Source organism: Peromyscus leucopus, chromosome 2 (assembly GCF_004664715.2).
Source record: "Peromyscus leucopus breed LL Stock chromosome 2, UCI_PerLeu_2.1, whole genome shotgun sequence".
NCBI classification, from domain to species: Eukaryota; Metazoa; Chordata; class Mammalia; order Rodentia; family Cricetidae; genus Peromyscus; species Peromyscus leucopus.
The window spans coordinates 111,836,629-111,849,880 of NC_051064.1; the positions used below are offsets into that span (position 1 = coordinate 111,836,629).

General features: G+C 40.3%; 1 protein-coding gene across 4 annotated transcripts in view; it reads right to left on the reverse strand.

Annotated features, from left to right (window-relative positions):
• Zfyve9 (zinc finger FYVE-type containing 9) overlaps positions 1–13,252 on the reverse strand; it is a 153,584-nt gene that overhangs the window by 98,420 nt on the left and 41,912 nt on the right. For 3 of the 4 annotated variants that reach the window (XM_028888696.2, XM_028888722.2, XM_028888688.2), the window contains exon 2: positions 1,311–1,410. The gene's annotated coding sequence lies outside the window, so the exon portion shown is untranslated. Of the gene's footprint in view, positions 1–201; positions 411–1,310; positions 1,411–13,252 lie in introns of those variants that run through there. The other variant, XM_028888715.2, reaches the window with a different exon arrangement.

Here is a 13,252-nt window from a genome sequence, read left to right on the forward strand (position 1 = left end):
TCTATAAAGACAGCCCTGGAAGTAGCACACATCATTTCCTTTACATTCCTTTTGTGAGCTTAGTCACAGCCACACTGAGCTGCAAAAAGGATGCTAGACATTTGTATTTCAGCTGCAGCTCCTTCAGAGAAACAAGAATGGATTCTGGTGGATTTGGATATCCTTTGCTATAATGGTAGAAACTTCCTACAGAGGTGGTACCTGAAGGATAGGATCTTGCCATATGAAGTGCAGAAGGACAAGAAATAGCTTGCCAACTTCGGGTGCAGACATTCTGGTCAAGAAAAATTATTACCAAGTGCCTCTGCGCCATCCTCAACTGAAAAGAAAAAGCTCAATTTCATACTGAACATCCATGACTTTCCTCACAATTCATGTGGAAAACACAACATTGTACTGGTGACTGGCATGATCCGTTTCTGAAACCAGTCTCACCAGCCAGACCTCTTGCCATCCTATACATCCTAAATAATTATACGTAATTTTGGGGGAGAAAAAAAATCTACAACTGCCAGTTAGGAAAAGTCAAAGACTCTATAAGATTATAATACTTCCCTTTCTACTGGAAATTACTGCTTTCACAACTAATTTAGAAAAATAAAATAAAATAATGCAAATCACATCTATATTTCTGATTCTGTGCCCCTAAAATTTTCTAATTGAATTATGCTTTTGCATAATGACTAAGAAATAAAGACAGATATGCCAATATTCTTTCCAAACACCATTGCTCAAAATCATGGTCTTTTTCATGCTAAAATTAGCTTTCTACGATCAAGGATAACAGTAAGGTGATTCTAAAAGGAAGGAACCAGCACGAGTAGAGAAATCAGTATTGTGACATCTTTAATAGTTATTAACCCCGCCCCCCCCAAGAACCCAAACAGATCTGGAAAGATGGCTCCGCAGCTAAGAGTGCCTCCGGCCCTTACAGGGGACTCCCAATCCCAGGACCCAGGTCAGGTGACTCACAACTGCCTGCTCCAGAGACTCCAACACCCTTTTCTGGATTAAGCTTGTAATTCCAGTGCTTAGGAAAAAGAGGCAGGAGGATCACAAGTTTGCTATGAGTGTTTGAATTACATAGTGAATCCCAGACTAGCACAGGCTACACAGATTATCTCTAATCAATCAATCAATTGCTGTCTTACTCTTAATTAAAGTAAAATCATTTGAAAAGTTGTACTGTTGGTTTAGTAAGAGACATTAGTAATGAAGCAAACAGCGTATTTCCATCAACCTTGTAGTCACAGATGGAGTCCTTCTCTAGAGTTCAGTATCATAGAGAAATGAGACAATGGTTTCCATACCTGTCCCCTCACGAACATAAAGAGCAGCTTTCTCTGTGCTTGCTCATGATGCCTGCTGTGCCACTAGCCAGTCTTCTGAACCAGAAGGTCCTCTTTGATCCTACGGAAAAACCAGAGTGCTTATTACACTTGCTAAAACAAAAAGCTCTAGTCTTCAACATATAAACCTACTATAGCCAGACAAATAAAAGTAGCAGGTCTATCGATTTTGGGGATGTGGGGTGGCTTGGGAAAGAGGACTGGGGGGTGGGAGGAGGGAGGAGGGGGGGTCTGTGGATAGCATGTGGAGTAGAAAATTTCTTAATAAAGAAAAATGAAAAAAAAAGTAGCAGGTCTCAACAATAAATTATAATTACATCTTCAGATTCAAAGACCTACTCGGTATGGAAGGTCTTTACACACACACTTTATTGAAGAAGTAAAAAACTTAAGTGTCAGGGAAGAGTTAAGAACTCTGCATGCTCATTTCAGGAGATAATATGTAACACAACAACAGCAAGCAACTTCTCTCCAATGACTTGAACCGCTGATTCATAAAGATACCATTTACTTTGTGTAACAACAGGCCCTCCAGAAATCCAAAGTTAAGAAAACTGCTACCTCACAAGAATATTTGATATGATTTTCCCCCACTGTGTACACACAGAATTTTTATTTTCTCAAGACAAGGTCTCACTATGTAGTTCTGGTTGTTGTGGTACTCACTATATAGACCAGGTAGACCTTGAACTCAGAGATCCACCTGCCTCTTCCTCCTGAGTGCTGGGATTAAAGGTGTGTGCCAATAGTCGGGCTTCACAGAGAATTATTAAACTGATTAAACGTTTCCTGCTGCGGAGGGCATCAGACCCCATTACAGATCCTCGTGAGCCATCATGCGAGTGCTAGGAGTTGAACTCAGGACCTCCCAGATGGTGCAGCAGTTAAGATCACTGGCTGCTCTTCCAGAGGATCCAGGTTCAATTCCCAGCATGTATGTGACAACTCACACCTGTCTGTAACTCCAGTTCTAGGGCTTCTGACACCCTCACACAGACATACATGCAGGCAAAACATCAATATAAAAATATATTTTAAAAAAAGTTTCTCAGGAGGCAGAGCCAGGCGGATCTCCATGAGTTTGAGGCCAGCCTGCTCTACAGAGGGAGATCCAGGACAGGCACCAAAAAGTACACAGAGAAACCTTGTCTCGAAAAAACAAACAAACAAACAAAAAAACCAATAAATAAATAGATAAAGTTTCCTGCTGAAATTTTTATTGCCAAACAACTGTTTTCCCTCCAAATGGAGTGTATCTGTATCCCAGACATTCCTCAGTGCTTAAAAACAGTGGATCTGGGCTGGAGAGATAGCTCAGAGGTTAGGAGCACTGGCTGCTCCTCCAGAGGTCCTGAGTTCAATTCCCAGCACCCCCATGGTAGCTCACAACCATCTGTAATGAGATCTGGTGCCCTCTTCTGGCCTGTAGGGATACATGTAGGCAGAACACTGTATGTGTAATAAATAAATAAATTTAAAAAAACAACAACAATGGATCTATTAGTGCAATATACTGAACTTTATTGTTAAAGACAAAACTTCCTCAAATGTGACTTCCTTTCTCTGAAAGAATATCACAATATCCATGAAGTTAGAGTAGTCTAACTTACATGCCTCTATAAATTCTTAGAGATGTTGATTTTTAATTTTCTTAAAGATGTATTCTACCTTTAAATATGTAAGTATACGTGTATATGCACATGAGAGCTAGCATCACTGAAGCCAGAAGGAGGCAGATTCCCTGGTGCTGGAGTTTCAGGTGGTTGAACTCGGGTCCTCTGGGAAAGGCAGCAAGTACTCTTAACTGCTGAACTCTCTCTCCAAACCTGTGAAATTTCTTAGGGGCCTAATTTAGCCTTGTACAAGATTGACAGGTAGAACTAATAAAAAACAAACTAAGAACATTATAATCGTGGTATTTTCAGAACAGGTAAGATTTTGAGAGATTATTTAGTAAATACCATATTTAAATAAAAAGATAAAGTAGGTGCCAGAAGAAATTTCCTGACATTATAGATGTTACATTTTCTAATATGAAAATTATGTGTTTAGAAAGAAAAGGTGCAAAAACTCCAGTTCTGGAGACCAAAGAGAATACAGAACGAGGACCACTGGTCAAGGGCTCTGCTGTCTTCAGGAAACTGATGCCAGTGGTGTAGATCAGTGGCAGGGCAGTTTGCCTTGCACTCATAAGGCCCTAGGTTTGACTACCTGCATTGTGGGGGGGGGGGCGCGCGCACACACACACACACACACACACACACACACACACACACACGGAGGGAGGGAGGGAGGGAGGGAGGGAAGCTTGTATGTGCTGTTATACACTAAATGAGAAATGGACTTGTATTGCCAAGTAAAGGACTAAATAACACACCAGGAATAATGAAGGCAAACTAGTCAAAGGAATGATGCAAAAGCTACTGGCTAATTGAAGATCTTTTTTTGTTTGTTTTTCAAGACAGGGTTTCTCTTAGCAGCCCTGGCTGTCCAGGAACTTGCTCTGCATATCAGGCTGTCCTTGAACTCACAGAAATCAGCCTGCCTCTGCCTCCCAGGTGCTGGGATTAAAGGCATGAGCCACCACACTGGGCTTGAAGATTTTCTTTTTTTTTTTTTTTTTTTTTTTTTTTTTTTTGGTTTTTTCGAGACAGGGTTTCTCTGTGTAGCTTTGCGCCTTTCCTGGGACTCACTTGGTAGCCCAGGCTGGCCTCGAACTCACAGAGATCCGCCTGGCTCTGCCTCCCGAGTGCTGGGATTAAAGGCGTGCGCCACCACCGCCCGGCGAAGATTTTCTTAAATAAAATTAATTCTATAAATTTACTGTCAGATCCTATGTACATATCTAAGTTTGTTTTTAGTATTTTTTAATGCGTGAGGCAAACACAGTTATGTAATGGTTAATTTTATGTGTTTGTAATGGCTATTTGATGCTCAGACTACTACTTCTGGGTATGTCTGAGGGTGTTTTAGGACAAGATTAACATTTGAGTTGGTAGATTAAGTAAAGCAGACCACCCTCTCACATAACTAGGTCTCCTCTAAGCCACTGAGGACCTGAAGGTGTAGAAATTAAATAGTGAAGGACAGGAGGATTCTTTGTGTGTGTCTAACTTGCTTTGCTGTCTTCTGCCCTTGAACTGGGATTTTCACATTTATTATCCAGTTCCAGAACTATATTACTACCAGTTTTCCTGTGTTTCCAGACTGTAGACATCATACAGCGGAGCTTCTAAGTTTCTAGAATCATATAAACAATTCCTTACTTATATATACATACATACATATCTTTTTTTTTTTTTTTTTGAAATTGGGTCTTACTACATAGCCCAGGCTGGCCTCAAACTTAGTATGTGGCCCAGGGTAGTCTTGAACTCACAATCCCTTATCCCTTAATGATGGGTATACATTTGGAGAAGTGTGTTCCTAGATGATTTTATTGTGTGAACACCATAGAGTTCTTAAACTAGTATGGCTTGGCTTACTTGTATGATATTTTGTTTGTGTTCTGACAAATAAAGCTTGCCTGGAGATCAGAGGGTAGAGCTAGCCTAGTTAACCATAATTAACCATAGAGGCCATAGTTAACACCTAGTTAACCATAGAGGCCAGGCAGTGGTGGCACACACCTTTAATCCCAGCACTTGGGAGGAGGAAGCACGAAGATCAGGAGTTCAAGGCCACCCTGGGCTACATGAGATTGAAGCAGTCTAAAAGAGAAACACAGCCAGGCAGTGGCAGTGCACGTCTTTAATCCCAGCACTAGGAAGGTGGAGACAGGAACATAAGGCAGGTGGAGACAGGACCTCACACCCATTCGGTCTGAGGATTTGTAGAGATAGGAAGCAACTGACAGCTGCTCCCAGTTCTCTAATCTTTCAGGTTCTTACCCCAATATTTGACTCTCAATTTTTCTTATTGATAAAGACTAATTAGGGTCATGCTTCATTGACTCATATTTACCTGGCTTAACTCTCTCAACTCAATCTGAGTTGTTCTTTATTTTCCACTATCTGTAGTACAAAATCAGTTCATGCTTACATTCTGTATTTCTCTACTAGTGGCAATACTTACCAAATGAGTTAACACTGTTCATATATGGCTCTCTCTCTCTCTCCCACTGGACAGTAAACAAGTCCTGTGCTGGACAGTAGTGGCATGTACCTTTAATCCCAGAACTTGGGAAGCAGAGGCAGGGAGATCTCTTAAATTACAGGCCAGTTTGGCCTACATTGTGAGTTCGAGGCCAGCCAGAGCTACACAGTGAGATCCTGTCTCAAAAAAACAAAAAACAAACAAACCAAACCAAGTAAACAAAAAAAAAAAAAAAAAAAAAAAAAGAGCAAGCCCTATGATGTCTTCACTCTTTGTAACCCAGGGTATGACACACAGTGCTTAGCAAATGTCTTATGAATAATCAAATTCAATAAAATTAAAGAATACACACATACACACACACACACACACACACACACACACACACACACACAGAGGCTTTTAAAATCAGGACAGGGGAAGAGATGTTTCCTATTAGAAACCAACAGTTTTCAGCTAAGAGGACTATTTTTAAAAAGAAGGTCCCACATGTAGCCTCTGCTCCTCAGGTACAAGAATTAAAGGCAGCCGGGCAGTGGTGGCACATGCCTTTAATCCCAGCACTCGGGAGGCAGAGGCAGGCGGATCCTGGTCTCCAAAGCAAGTTCCAGGAAAGGCACAAAGCTACACAGAGAAACCCTGTCTTGAAAAGAAAAAAAGAAAAAAGAAAAGAATTAAAGGCATGCACCACCACACCTAGCTAAGAAGACAAATTTGAAGGCCTCGTTTTGAATAAAAATTTTAAAGTATTAAAAACACATACACATATAGGGAATCTCTTGACAGCTGATGTTTAGGTGACTTAAATTTTAAAGCCTCTATAGTCTTAATTTTTCTTAACTTATATAAAAATCGAAAGGGGAATTGAGGTTACATGAATTTCAATTGATAAAATTTCAAGCTACTTATATTTTTACTTTGAAACCTGAAAAGCAATGGGAATAGGACAGGCAAGGGTTTTTAAAAGATTATCTCTCCCTGGGATGTATAAAGGAAGACTAAAATTTCAAATGCAATATGGGAGAGACTTAAAGAATCATCTAACATTAAGAACCAAAATTAATTTTTAAAACAAACTTAGACAGGAAGATGACAGGAATAAAGATGATGTTCAATATATAACTGAACATCTGATGTGGAGACGTTTATAACAGAAGAGAACTTCCAAAATTCTGGCTGGCCAGGCAGGTGGTGGTAGTGCATGCCTCTAATCAGAGGCAGGCAGAGCTCTGTGAGTTTGAGGCCAGCCTGGTATACAGAGCTAGTTTCAGGACAGCCAGGGCTACGCAGAGAGACCCTGTATCAAAACAAAACAAACAAACACAAACAAAAAATTCCATCAAAATCCTGGCTATAAATTTGAAAACAACAGAAAATGAGGAGAATAAAACAGAAAATATTCTTAGTTCAGTATGTTTCCTGTCTTAGTTTTGATGAATAAAATTCACATAGAACAAATTTAGTATCTTCTCAGTAGCTAAACTTCTTAATATTCCATCAGGAAGTCTGACAAGGCGTTCAAACACTGGCCAAGTGTTCTTTCTTACAACCTTACCCCAGTCTGGGAGCTCAGGTAGGCGTGGCAAATCAAACTTCCAGTCCACACAATCTTCTCTTCTCTCTCCTGCTTTTTCCCCACCCCCTCCTGTGTGTGTGTGTGTGTGTGTGTGTGTCTGTGTGTGTCTGTGTTTGTGTGTGTGTGTGTGTGTGTGTCTGTGTGTGTGTGTGTGTGGTGTGTGTGGTGTGTGTGGTGTGTGTGTGTGGTGTGTGGTGTGTGTGTGTGTGGTGTGTCTGTGTGTGTCTGTGTTTGTGGCCATGGATGACCTTGAACTCCTCATCTTCCTGGCTCCACCTCCCAAGTGCTGGGATTACAGGAATGCGCACTATCACATATGATTCATACAGTGCTAGGAATCAAACCCACTGGTGCATGCCTTTAATCCCAGCAACTGAAGAGCTGAGACAAAAGGATCATGAGTTTGAGTCTAGTACTGATCAGAGAGCAAGACACTACCTCAAAAAATTATAATAATAAAAGAAAACATTGTACATGGGAAAATATCCAGTAACAAGTATGTGTTTGGTTACATCAGTGTGAAAAGTCCATGTGGGCAAAAGCACAAAAACAAAAAGTAGGACACGTTTGCCAGGTGCGGGGGAGAGGGGATGCCCTGGCTGTCCTGGAACTTACTCTGAAGAACATGCTGGTCCCAAACCCAGAGATCCACCTGCCTGCCTCCCGAGTGCTGAAACTAAAGGTGTGTGCCACCACTGCCTGGCCAGGAAAGTAATTATTATTAGCTACAGAGTTCCTTTCTGGGGTGATGAAAGTGTTCTGGGATTAATTTAGACAATATGATGGTTGAACAACACTGAATATATTGAAAATATAAAGTATACACAGAATGTACCTTTAAAAGCAGTTAATTTTATGTTGTGTAAATTTTATCTAAGTAACCAATCCAATATTTTTTAACAACAATTCACATTACCATTTAGGCCTAGGTCTGGGATAGGTGCCTATCTTTTTTTTCTGTGATTTTACAATATTACAACATTTATCAACCTGGTCATGATTTCTACTAACCATTTATCTTCCTTTCCAGATTCCTAAAGTTTTCCAGGATAGGAGTTGCCCTTCTCGTTTTATGATTGTGGCAGATGATACCATTTATGGCATAGAATACAGACTCACTACCTATCTGTGAAACAAACTGAAAGATTTACTTCCAAAGCACTTTCATCTAGGAAATTTCTGACACAAAAGATCTCAAGAGTTGTACAATGACTACTAAAATTTCAATGCACTTACAATCCAAAGCCTAGTGAGTGCCAACGTAAAGTAACGGTTTGCACATTGAAGCTTGCATCATATTTAATCAAGGTATTGTACCTTCTACCTACAATCACTCATCTCTGAAAAATTTGTATTAGTTTGACTACTTTGAAAAACCAGAAAGTATGATTCAAGAATATGAATACAGCAATCTATATCTGGTAAGAGCAGGACTGGAATTTTTAACCAATCATCACTAACATGTCATATGTAAGCTGGATGCTTAAGCTCTGCTTGTGAAAACCTGGCCAGTTCAGGCTTTAATCATGCTCTAGTATTTTACAGTTGGAGTTACTTCACCAAATCACTGAACTTGGAGCTTCAGTTTCTTTGCACTATGGAAACTAGAGTTTGTAGTTTATTCTTAACAATGAAGAACTTTACTTGGTGAAAGAACTTTAAATGTAGTGCCTTGCAAAGACTTTATACATGATGCTCAATAGATGGTAGCTATTATTTAGCAAATTACTATTTAGCGAAAAGTAATTTATGTGAAATATTTAAAACAGAAAGAGTATGATTTGAACCATGAAACCAACCAACAGATCGGTTGTTCATACAATCAATAATCCATTAGAATCCTTAGTCTTAAATTCAAGCCAGAACAATGAAACAGAAAAACAAAAAGGTAACCTTATTATTCAATTTTCTGAAAAGGCTAAATTTAAATGACACCTTTTTGGATATCAATGCTTTCAATCACAGTACTAGGGAAAAATTGAGATCTCTGAGAAGAGTTTTATCCTGTAGATCAAGATCAAAATACATGGAGTAGAATCTGGAAAGCTGACATTGTTGCTGCCCACAGTCTCACAGGGCTTCAATTTCTAGGCTATCAATCTGGCACCATTCACAACCATAAGATTCTCAGTCAAGAGCCACAAAGAACAAGGTGATTGCTTTCAACTAGCACACACTAAGCAAAAGACAGAACAGCCTAACAAACATTGGAAAATGTGGTTTATAACAGGTGTATCAAATATATACAGACATCAAAATCCCTAGTTTAGCCACTGATCTGAGATTAGTAATAAAGAAAAAGTATGTCTAATTCTCATGTCTGGATTAATACAACCCTAGGCCATTTAAATAAATTAACATACATATAACAGAGTCAAAAATCACTGAGACATATAACGTCCTTGGGATGGTTAATTTTATATGGAAATTTGGCTAAGCCAATGGATGCCTATGCATCTGATTAAAGACTGTTTCTTGTTGTGTCTGTGAGAATGCTTTCAAAAAATTAGCATTTCCATTGGGCTGAATAAACCACCTTGCCCTTCACACAATATATATACACACATGTACATCATGAGATTTTTAGTTAAGCCCTTGGCTCACAAATTATGAAGTTCTATGTCCACAATCTACTGACAGACCTATCCTCTTTACTGGCTCTGTTTCTCTAGAGAATCCTAGCACAAAGTTGTACACAGATTACTTGTTCATAACTGAACAATAATTACCAGTGAGCACATTATCTCAATTCCATACCTTGAATTTTTAGATAGCATCCTATCTAAATTGCCTAATTGCCTATCTCTGCCCCATACGTACATTCTCCCCACACCCCGCTGACCCACACAGGGTCTTGCGCATACATGCTAAGCAACTACTCCAGTCTATACATTTTTATTCTAAGATAAATGTCATGTTCAAATAAAGTCCATCCATCTAACCTATTAGTATGGTGTGAGCTCCTGATCTAACACAAATTAATTATAGAGATTCTCCATTAACTCTCTACCCTAATGTGGAAGATACAGCTAGAATTGGCAACTCTGAAATCTATGAGATAGCAACATCCTTATACAAATTCCACGCCCTCCCTTTCTCATTAGTTCCAGTAGGTTGCCTTAATTCCCAAAAGTCTTTATTTTAATAGTATAATTAAAATGGAACATCAAAACCATAATTTCAACTTTAACAGTACACTTAAAAATTTAAGATCTGTCACTGACTCTGATGTTCTATGACCTTAAGAAGATAGTGAGGCCGGGCAGTAGTGGCACATGCCTTTAATCCCAGCACTTGGGAGGCAGAGCCAGGCGGATAGTGAATTCAAGGCCAGCCTGGTCTACAGAGTGAGATCCAGGACAGGCTCCAAAACTACACAGAGAAATTCTGTTTCAAAAACCTAAAAAGAAGAAGATAGTGAATGGGAGAAACTCATAGGAAGAGAAGTGAAATGTGTCTTACTTTAGGGAATGGTCTAGCTGACAGTGATGGATTTATAATCTAGACATTGTGTACACAGAGAATCAAAGAATAAACAGTATATAGGGGAAATATGTCCTGACATAGTTGTACACAACCTGCAATTCTAGCACTCAGAAACAGAGACAAGTAACGACTGCTGCAAGTTCCAGGCCAGCCTGGTTTATACAGCAAAATCTAGGCCAGCCAGGGCTACCCATAGCTAGAAAGACTGTAGAGAGCTGGCTAGTCCCAGTACATCAGAAGCTAAACATCATAAAAGAAGCTGGACCTACAGCAGTCCTAACAGCAGATTAAAATGCCAATCAGACTGAAAATTCAACAACTTTTCTTAGATCCATAAAAGAAGTGAGATCACAAGCAAAATGACTGCTCCCAAATGGAGAAAGTCAGGTGAACATAGAAAATCACAAATTACAAGAGCAGAAACTCATAAGCAGAAAACTTTGCAAGAGGTAACTGCTGAGGCAGGAAAATCTGGGCTGTAATTGATGAATTGCCAGAGGCTTGGTGTGAATATCTCTGAAGAGTCAAGAACTCCACGTCAAAGGAGAGCACCACACTCTTAGCAGTTTTAGCTCTACGAGCTCAAACGGTAATAGTTACAGTCAGTATCATAGGAAAGTCCCACAGTGCTTCTGGCAGGGAAGGGATAAAAGAACTATTTTGAAACAAGCCAGTTCTTAACAAGGTCTGTCCCTGGGAGAAATTCTTTTACTAAAACACAACCTGCTAGAGTTATATCAGAGCCTAACTGACCTGAGAAAAAGCAAATACCATTTTACCCATTTTGTCCCCTGGAAACAGAGGAAAAAATATTAACTAGCGCTTGTGAGGTTAACAGGTCAGAGGAATAGGCATGTTCAAAGACTGACTTAATCACAAGACTACAGAATGTTTCCCTTTCCTACCCCAACTTCATCGTATTACTAAATGTCTATTTTTAGGTGTTTCTTTACCTAGTACACCATGTCCTGCTACCAAGAAAAGATTACAAGGCATACTAAAAGGTAAAAACAAAACCAAACACAATTTAAAGAGATAGAGCAAGCACAGAAACCAGACTAAATCTGACAGAAATACTGGAATTTTTCAGACCAGGAATATAAAACAACTATGATTAATATAAGACCTATAATGGACAAAACAAAGTGTAAGAGCAGACAGGCAAGGCAAGAAAAGAGAGGGAAATTCAGAAAAACGTACTAGAAGGATGGCTCAGTCAGTCAAGCGCTCGTCATTCAAGAATGAGGACTTGAGTTCAATTCCCAGAAGCCACGTGGAAAAGCCAGGTGTGTTGGCACACACTTGTAATTCCAGTGCTTGGAAGGCAGAGACAGGCAGATGCAGCTCGCCAGAGAGTCAGACTAGCCTACTTTGTGGATTCCAGACCAGTAAGACACACTCCCTCAAAAAACAAGGTGGGGGCTAGAGAGATGGCTCAGCAATTAAGGACACTGGCTTCCTTTCCAGAGGTACTGAATTCAATTCCCACCACTCACATGGCAGCTCACAACTGTCTATTACTGGATCCAATGCCCTCTTTCTGGTATGCAGACATACATTCAGACAAAGCATCCATATACATACAATATATAAATAAATCTTAAAACAAAACAAACAAAACCCAAACAGGGGTTGTGGTGCATGCCTTTAATCCCAGAACTTGGGAGGCAGAGGCAGGTGGATCTCTGTGAGTTCAAGGCCAGCCTGGTCTACAGAGTGGGTTCCAGGACAGCCAGGGCTACATAGTGAGATGCTGTCTCAAAAAACAAACAAACAAGGTGGCTGGCACCTGAGGAGCGACACTCAAGGTTGACCTCTGGCTTCCATATGCATACATACATGTGTGCACCCACATGCATGTGCACATGCACGTACGGACACAGACACCCAGCCCAAAAGAACCCCCTGAAACTGAAGAAAGAGCCAAAAGGCCACACTCAGTGGGGACCCGTATTGGTTTATCACCCAACCCTCATCAGAGCAGCTTTCTCTTTCAGTAGATGGTGATTAGCACGGAGACACACAACTGGACAATGTGCAGAGAGCAAAAGACTTTGGAACACTCAGTCCTAGAGGGGACGTTTTCATCACCCCGCCCCCAAGGCCCAGGAGTCTACCCAGAAGAGGACTTGAAAAGAATGTGAGCCAGAGGTGGTGGATGACTCCAAGGAAACAGTGTTCTGCAGACACACCAGGGACGACACACACGAGCTCAGAGAACTGAGCAGGTTCAACCCAGACACAGTCCCAGCACACAGAAGAGGAAGTGGACACCAAGTCCTCCTCCTAACCAGGGAGCTATTTGCAACTGATACCTGCAGGAGTCGGTGTTCAATGAAGTGACACTGGTCACATACCACACCCTAGGACAGGACTCACGCTCAGGAGCAGTTACCAGTACAATATGGACTCCGTGTGGTTTGTGTGTGTGTGTGTGTGTATGTGTGTGGGGGATTGTTTTTGGTTTGTTGGTTTTTTAAGAGGGAGAAAGAACATAAAGTTGGGTTAGTAGGGAGGTGGGGAGAATCATGGCAGAGTTGGTGAAGGGGAAAGAATATAATCAAAATATATTATATGAAAAATGTTAAAAGTAAAATAAAATAAAAAAAGAAATGCTAGAAATCACAGATACTGTATCAGAAATGAAACTGTCTTTGATGGACATATTAAGAGAAGACATAGCTGAGCAAAGACTGTCCTAAACAAGAATTCTATGAGGTCAACTAGTATTACCCTAACCCCAAAA